The following is an 8152-nucleotide window of genomic DNA, read 5'->3' on the forward strand; positions in this document are numbered from 1 at the left end:
CAGCAGAGTAAAAACTGAGTTTGCAACTGCTCTGGCCATCCACTGCCTCCCCGTGGTCGTATATCATCTCATTGAACATCTAAACCTTGTTTCATCCCCTGTCCACTATAGAGGATATTGATGATCTGTGACTGATCCCAGCCAGGTGTTGAACAGTAATTGGAATCAATGTTGATCCCCTTATCACCACGGTGACAGGTGCTGGGGCAGCCATAGAAAAATGTCAGAGGGCAAGAGAGTAGTCCCATGGGATTGTGGATCCTCAAGGAAAAAACACATCTCACTAGCACCAACCAAACCTCTTCACATACACACATACGCTCACGTGCGCACGCACAAACTAACACACAGGCTCACTGACAATGTCAATGCATGTTAATGCAGGTCAATTTCCTTCACTATTCCCTGTCTCTCAGCTGTATAATTGAAGGCTGTCTCTCAGCCTAGGGTTTCTAATCTGATCCCTGTCTCTCTGAAGGTCACATTGTCCTCGGTCTCCACGGCTACAACAGGGAGCTCAGATGCTGATGGAACAGAGTGACAAGAACACACTGCCCAGTCCACACAGGAGAACCACACACCCACTGGATCCACTGAAACTAGGGCAGTGACACACACAGTATGGGTCACACACACACCAGCTGGAGTGATAGGTCTTTTTCCAGCTCCCGCCGTTAACATGCGTCATTCGTCCTGATCTTGACCTGATCTTTTAAGTGTAAACAGACAAGATCACAATGCGTCCTTTAATCGACTACACTTGTATAAAAATGTGGGCACAATTAGAATGTGTTCAAGATCAGGACAAAGACTGCATGTTAGAACCAGGTATAAACAGTCTAGGTAATTTGTAAAGTGACTATACATACTGTAGATAATAAATAGCGAGTAGCAGCAGTGTAAAAACAAAGGGGGGGGGTGTCTCACCTTGCTACTTTAAGATGAATGCACTAATTGTAAATCGCTCTGGATAAGAGTGTCTGCTAAATTACAAAATTGCAAATGTAAAATGTAATCACACTCCTGTGGAGACAAGATAAAGACAATGTACAATAGCAGTGTGGTAGCCTCTCAAAGCCGCCTGATCCCGAGAGCTTACATTAATGTTGCTGCGCAGCGTGAATCAGTATGGTACAGCTCTAGATGATACACTGGAACCGCCTTTTCTTGATTTCCTTCTATCTGCCTTTGAGTGTCGCAGTACAGAAGGAAGTAGGAGAAAACAGGGAACTGTTGACCCTTCCTATCAATGACCTCACATAGTGGTAAATACTGTATGTCTTGTATGTGAGGCTGACAAGGTGTGCAAAGTGAGAAATGTTCTATAGGGAACAGCCTTATTGTTATTCCTTCTTCTTTTACACAGAATTCTTGCAAAATTCCAAAGTAATGCTAAAACAAACAAAGGAGAAATTGCCTGTTCCACTTATGTATGCGCACGGTGTTGTTCCATGTAATATAACAATAAAAGCCAAATCCCTGCAAAATCCTTCACCATTGGATGTCATTTTGGATTTGGTGATCAGTCCAATACTGATGAGGCATTTCTTACAATGCTTAAAATCCATATTCTTATGGCTTCGGAATTCACTCACAGAAAACCTCTGGAGGATCGTTGCTAACGCAATGAAAGACCTGACAAACAGAGCTCTTTTTATTGCTCAGAACAAATGCAGTCACTGTGTCTTTGACTGGGAAGGATCACAGGTGTGTGTGTCAGAGGATGTGTCAACCCAGTAGCACACCATGCAGGACTCAGGAGACAAAGCCCAGCAGTCCCTGTATTAATCATCAGCTGGTTGGGGCTGACAGCTCCTGCTCTACTCCACCTCCTCTTCCCCCTCCTCCAGCCTCCGTTCTCATTAGGAGCTCAGCAGGAATGAATCATTAACAGATCAGTTACTCGTTAATTAAGACCTCTCCCAGATGCTCTCACAGGGGGAGAGAGAAAAGAAAGAAAGGGAGAAAGAGGAAGGAGAAAGGCACTCAACACTGAAGCCTGCATGTGGTGTGATATGGGTATTTCAGAGATGGGGAACAATCATATAATTCCTATAGAGGCTCTTCTTCCTCAGAGATGCAGTGGAAGCTACATGAACAAAAACAAGGCTTATGCAGCCTTAGCCAACCTGATGACAATGAACCATACAAGGGTTAGCACACAGCAGGTACCAGGTACTTTAAATTCCAGGAGGCATAGATTATCACTCCAACTACATTGGGTTCATACAGGAGAGGTGGTAGACTATCAAGCAACACTACTGATGTGTGATGATCACAGGACAATTTTATGTCACATGCCGCTTCTCTTCTCCCATGTGAAAAGTGCACTGGTGCGGCACTCCACACAAGTGTCAGGAGAAGAACTGCATACCAGAGTGATTTCTCCCCTAATAGCCAAATCCTGAATTCTTCTTAGATTCCCTACTTTCACAATGTATAACATATAATACCAACAAAATAAATACAGTTGAGTGTGAAAAGGGCAGGGCTGTAAACCAATGTAGACCTGTGTCCTGTCCAGTCTATTCTGATAAATCAAAGCAGTGGTGGGGCTGTGGAGCGGCCGCTCCTGACAGGGAAGATCAGGGCCAAGGTTAACAGAGACATGTCTGAGAGGAGAGAGAAGAAGAAAGAGAGGGGGAGAGGGAGAAATTAAAAGGAAGGGGCATGGTAGGAACATTATTAGGGAGATGGTACCGCCTGTTTTGTGGGGGGGTACCCTAATAAAAACGACTTCATACTGCACTATAAAAATGTTCAAGAAGAGTTCAAGTGGATTCTATTATAATGCCTGTCAGACAGGCTCTCTGATAAAGAGTCAATGCAAACAATTTAGCCAATGGTAGGCTTGTTGTGATGTGTTGTGCACTGTGAAAGAAACAGTGATCTGTGCTGTTCTGACTGCGTCTTATATAGAGGCAAGTGTAAAACATCCATTGTTTGAGCTAGAAAATTGTTTAATTGTCTAGTGTTTTCATAGACAAGTGTAAGGGGTATAGCATTTGCCTAAGGAACATAGCATTTGCAAGGAGCGTAGCATACTTTTTTTTAAAGTACATTATGCATGCATTTCTGTCTACCCTGGATAATAATTCAATTAAACACTCCATGCCCATGAACAATGTAAATGATATGTCAGAGGTGTCGTGTTTTTATTAACATGTAGATAGAATTTCAAGGTGGTAAATGTTTGGTATTCACCCATGTTACTCAAATCAATGTGGCTGGTAATTCAGATCAATAAAGAGTTTGTGTTTTATCAAGAGAACAACTCAACACTGCTGGGACATACACATTGGTTTTTCGAGTAAATTCCCTCACAGTCATTATAAGACTAAGAGTAGTGTTCATTGACAAAGGCTTAATTGCATTTACATATGAAAGACAAAAATGATTTATTTCAGGTTTTAATTTCTTTCATCACATTCCCAGTGGGTCAGAAGTTTACATACACTCAGTTAGTATTTGGTAGTATTGCCTTTAAATTGTTTAACTTGGGTCAAACATTTCAGGTAGCCTTCCACAAGCGTCCCACAATAAGTTGGGTGAATTTTGGCCCATTCCTCCTGACAGAGCTGGTGTAACTGAGTCAGGTTTGTAGGCCTCCTTGCACGCACATGCTTTTTCAGTTCTGCCCACAAATGCTCTATGGGATTGAGGTTAGGGCTTTGTGATGGCCACTCCAATACCTTGACTTTGTTGTCCTTAAGCCATTTTGCCACAACTTTGGAAGTATGCTTCGGGTCACTGACCATTTGGAAGACCCATTTGCAACCAAGCTTTAACTTCCTGACTGATGTCTTAAGATGTTGCTTCAATATAGCCACATCCTTTTTCTTCCTCATGATGCCATCTATTTTGTGAAGTGCACCAGTCCCTCCTGCATCAAAGCACCCCAGAACATGATGCTGCCACCCCGGTGCTTCACGGTTGGGATGGTGTTCTTCGGCTTGCAAGCTTCCCCCTTTTTCCTCCAAACATAACGATGGTCATTATGGCCAAACAGTTCTATTTTTGTTTCATCAGACCAGAGGACATTTCTCCAAATAGTACGATCTTTGTCCCCATGTGCAGTTGCAAACCGTAGTCTGGCTTTTTTATGGCGTTTTTTTTTAGCAGTGGCGTCTTCCTTACTAAGCGGCCTTTCAGGTTATGTTAACATAGGACTCGTTTTACTGTGGATTTAGATACTTTTGGACCTGTTTCCTCCAGCATCTTCACAAGGTCCTTTGCTGTTGTTCTGGGATTGATTTGCATACCAAAGTACATTCATCTCTAGGAGACAGAACGTGTCTCCTTCCTGAGCGGTATGACGGCTGCATGGTCCCATGGTGTTTATACTTGCATACTATTGTTTGTATAGATGAACGTGGTACCTTCAGGCATTTGGAAATTGCTCCAAAGGATGAACCAGACTTGTGGAGGTCTACAATTTTTCTTCTGAGGTCTTGGCTGATTTCTTTGATTTTCCCATGATGTCAAGCAAAGAGGCACTGAGTTTGAAGGTAGGCCTTGAAATGCATCCACAGGTACACCTCCAACTGACTCAAATTATGTCAATTAGCCTATCAGAAGCTTCTAAAGCCATGACATAACTTTCTGGAAATGTCCAAGCTGTTTAAAGGCACAGTCAATTTAGTGTATGTAAACTTCTGACCCACTGGCATTGTGATACAGTGAATTATAAGTGAAATAATCTGTCTGTAAACAATTGTTGGAAAAATGACTTGTGTCATGCACAAAGTAGATGTTCTAACCGACTTGCCACAATTATAGTTTGTTAACAGGAAATTTGTGGAGTGGTTGAAAAACAAGTTTTAATGACTCCAACCTAAGTGTATGTATACTTCCGACTTCAACTGTATCTGTTAATTTCCCAGTTTAAAGGTAAGACTTGCCCTTAAAAGCTAGAATCCTTAGTTGCTACATACATTTGACTTATAAATTAATAATAAATACCCACTGATTATTGAAAAATATAACTTATGAATGCCTCAAGCATAGTTCAACTGTCTTACCCCATCAGAACCGAAAATAAGTTTGTTTTACTCCAATGTTTGTAAACAATGTAAACAAATAGCTGCAAAACATGGTTAAAACTATAATTTTTATATAATGCATGGTCATTCCTTGCATCCATAGCTCTGTCTATAATTTGAGAGTGGTTACATTTCTCCTGGCCCATCCCTCAGCTTTTTACCAAATCAGAGGCAGGGTGGCGCTTTGCTATTGTTTCAACTGCAGATTATAGCTTTAACCCAGACGGTATGGAAGGCACCAATCCACTGGGCACACACACTGGTTGAGTCAACGTTGTTTCCATGTCATTTCAATGAAATTTCGTTGCACCAACATGGAAAAGACATTGAATTAACATCTATGCCCAGTGGGAAGCATCTCATATTGTGTGTTCAGACAGAGATACAAGTCTGATTTCAAAAAGTACACTCACAGTGAAAGGATGTCACAGTACCATTGCAAAACAAATGACTCGCATGTGACTACATGTTGACCTTCTCAATACACTCCTAATCCTGAAAAAGGAACTACCCTTAGAGGGTTATGTTCAGTTTCACAACAAATAGATCAAATTATTTAAGTCCTTCCTGAAAGCTGCAATGCGCGTCATGTACAGTCAAATGGGGAAGTAAAACTAGAAACATCGAGGAGATGGTGGTGCTGAGAATAGCTTATGGATAGCTTACAGTAACATAAGGCTTACTAAAATAACACAAAACCAGAGCACTGGTTATTCCAAACACTGACAATAATACTATTGGAAACATGTCATGTCCATCTTTCAGGGTTACGACCAATGTTCCCCCTGAGGTTTTTCGTCACTGAGCAAATTTCAGGTCTGCTGAGTGCAAACTTGAACATTGTGAGAATTCTGTGGAACACAGTAGCAGTCAAAGTATGGTGTTCAATGTAGGCCTACAGTTGAAATAATTTTGGAGAAAACAAAAACATGAAGGTCTTGACAGTAACCTGTTGATCTACTTGTCTTTCAGACAGTTGACTTACATTTAGTTGTTTGCTTGATGCAAGAAGCCACTTAACAAAATAAAATGCACCATTATTACCATATAAGAGAATCAGACAAATGATGCTACCTTCTGTCTATTGGCAATTTAGCTTATTCAAGCCTGTCTCAAAATACAACACTGCCCTTTTAAGACTAAAAAAAGCTATTTACCGGGCTCTCTTTTTCAAAGATGTCTAGAAATGCACACATTTTGTGCTCTTGTAGGAAGCAATCACTCCCCCATTGCGGACAACAAATTATCTATAACTGGGCTAATAACTCACTAGAAAAGGATATGAACAAACTTGTACACTGCGCTACATGTAGCTCTCGCTTTGATCTCAAGACAAGCTAATTCTGTAAAAACAGTCCAGTTCAAAGTGAATGGCACTGATCCATATATGGCAATGGTCTATTTGCATATAGGCCTACTGCAGCTCTGATTGGTTATGGTGCACCGGTCTGTGTAGAGTACAGGCCTGAGTCTTGCCTGTCAATGCAACAGAATCCTATTCTGACGCATACTGACTACAACTGTTTTGCTTCATAATGTTGCATTGAAAGTAGATAATATTGCGTTGATTCGATCACCGTTTCTACTGTAAAGGGAAACATTGACAGGTATTAACGGGAAAACTCTATAGATAGTTCAGTAAAGTTTAATCTCGTGCTTTTCTGCGCAGGGCGAGCTGATATTTCTTCTGTGATGCAGTCCCGGAGGAGTTGCGTGCCCACACATACGCGGAGTTTAGAAGGAACATTGGTTATGACAACAAAGATCTTTCTTCAGACATCTTTTTAAAAATGGCACAAAGTAAGAAATATAGTAGCATTAAGCCCAGGGAAGATATTGGTAAGAAGTGGCGGAAACGTGGCTGTATAATTTTGTCCAACTGTGTTCTCTACATTATTATCCCATTAGCTAGGTTTCCATCCAATTGGGGACAGATTTTCATGCGAATATTCAAAAATCCCGAATGAAGAAAAATATGTGCATTTTCCCCACCAGTGGTGTTTCTCCAACATACTGTAGCGACCCGCACAGACAGCTGTGTGTTATGTGTTAGGCTAGTAGGTGGTTGTGTTGTACTTACCAGTATCCAGTGTTCGCGGGGTCCGACATGCCAATCAACCTGCTATCTGCCAATCACGGGAATGCCTGGAATGTTCTGATGCAGGGCATCATGGCTGTTGGCAAAGTGGCGTGGAGGGGGGTGGTGCATTGGAAGTTAAGACCAGGTTTAGCCTTTGTTCTCTCTTATTTCTGGCTTTCACAAGAGAAGGTCACGGTTGGCTTGTGGTTATCTTTAATTTTTTTGGCGTGGGCTACGGCCAAACAGTAGCCTGTGTAAAGTTGGGTTAATAAACCGTCAATTCGTAAACTCAACCCTCTGTCTGGACAATTGTTCCTTTATGATCTAGTCAGGTCATTACATTGATGTCAGTTTGTGGCCTGCTGGAGGTCATTTTGCAGGGCTCTGGCAGTGCACCTCCTTGCACAAAGGCGGAGGTAGCGGTCCTGCTGCTGGGTTGTTGCCCTCCTACGGCCTCCTCCACGTCTCCTGATGTACTGGCCTGTCTCCTGGTAGCGCCTCCATGCTCTGGACACTACGCTGACAGACACAGCAAACCTTTTTGCCACAGCTCGCATTGATGTGCCATCCTGGATGAACTGCACTACCTGAGCCACTTGTGTGGGTTGTAGACTCCGTCTCATGCTACCACTAGAGTGAAAGCACCGCCAGCATTCAAAAGTGACCAAAACATCAGACAGGAAGCATAGGAACTGAGAAGTGGTCTGTGGTCACCACCTGAAGAACCATTCCTTTATTGGGGGTGTCTTACTAATTGCCTATAATTTCCACCTTTTGTCTATTCCATTTGCACAACAGCATGTGAAATTTATTGTCAATCAGTGTTGCTTCCTGTGGACAGTTTGATTTCACAGAAGTGTGATTGACTTGGAGTTACATTGTGTTTTTTAAGTGTTCCCTTTATTTTTTTGACCAGTGTATTTTTTTATATATGAATCGCTTTTTTTTGGTCCTCCAATAATCGGTATCGGCGTTGAAAAATGATAATCGGTCGACCTCTAGTACAGATACTACTTAAGTAGTACTTTGA

This window comes from Salvelinus fontinalis, chromosome 18, assembly GCF_029448725.1.
Source record: "Salvelinus fontinalis isolate EN_2023a chromosome 18, ASM2944872v1, whole genome shotgun sequence".
Lineage (NCBI taxonomy): Eukaryota > Metazoa > Chordata > Actinopteri > Salmoniformes > Salmonidae > Salvelinus > Salvelinus fontinalis.